We start from the raw sequence: 645 nt of genomic DNA, 5'->3' as shown, positions 1-645 counted from the left end.
CCCAGACACCTGGACCTGAAATGGGGGAACTTGGCCCCCTGCTTCCAAGATCTCTGAGCCAGTAAGTGAGCTCCTGGAATGGGGTTAGAAACTCTTACTGAATTCATGGAGTAGGACTCCCTGATGTTCTCTGTGTAACATTTTCACTCTGAATTCCCTCAATGCCATTGAAACAATAATATTTAGACCATTTGGGGCTGAGATTATTGCTTTAATAAATTGGGGTTTTATTGGTTCATTGTGGCAAATAAGCCCCCGATTGATTTTGCTCCTAATCAGCATGGAGAATGCATTCCACTGTAATTAAATCCCGTGTAACTGGGTACTCTGTGTTCACTTGTCTCTTAGCTTGCAGTGGCATGAGATACAGCACATCAAACGCTATACTTGCCACGATAGGCACCCTGCCAGCCCGCGGAACGATGATGCTCGCCTTTAGCGTGCCTGCAATGTTTGGAGCACGTCTGGAGCAGCGGCCAGCGCTTGGGAGACGTAGGAAACTTATCAGAGGAGGAAGATGGCCAGGGATAAGGTCTTTTCTCTCGAGGAAGGTTTGACCCCCCTCTCTGAAGAGACTGCGAGAGAGGCGGGGGCCGCTGCCCCGCCCGCTTTCCACAGGTCCCCTTAGCCCCCGGCGCGGCTCTG

The sequence above is a fragment of the Corvus brachyrhynchos genome, unplaced genomic scaffold (assembly GCF_000691975.1).
Source record: "Corvus brachyrhynchos isolate BGI_N302 unplaced genomic scaffold, ASM69197v1 scaffold162, whole genome shotgun sequence".
Taxonomy (NCBI): domain Eukaryota; kingdom Metazoa; phylum Chordata; class Aves; order Passeriformes; family Corvidae; genus Corvus; species Corvus brachyrhynchos.
Note: the sequence above shows the minus strand (reverse complement) of the source record.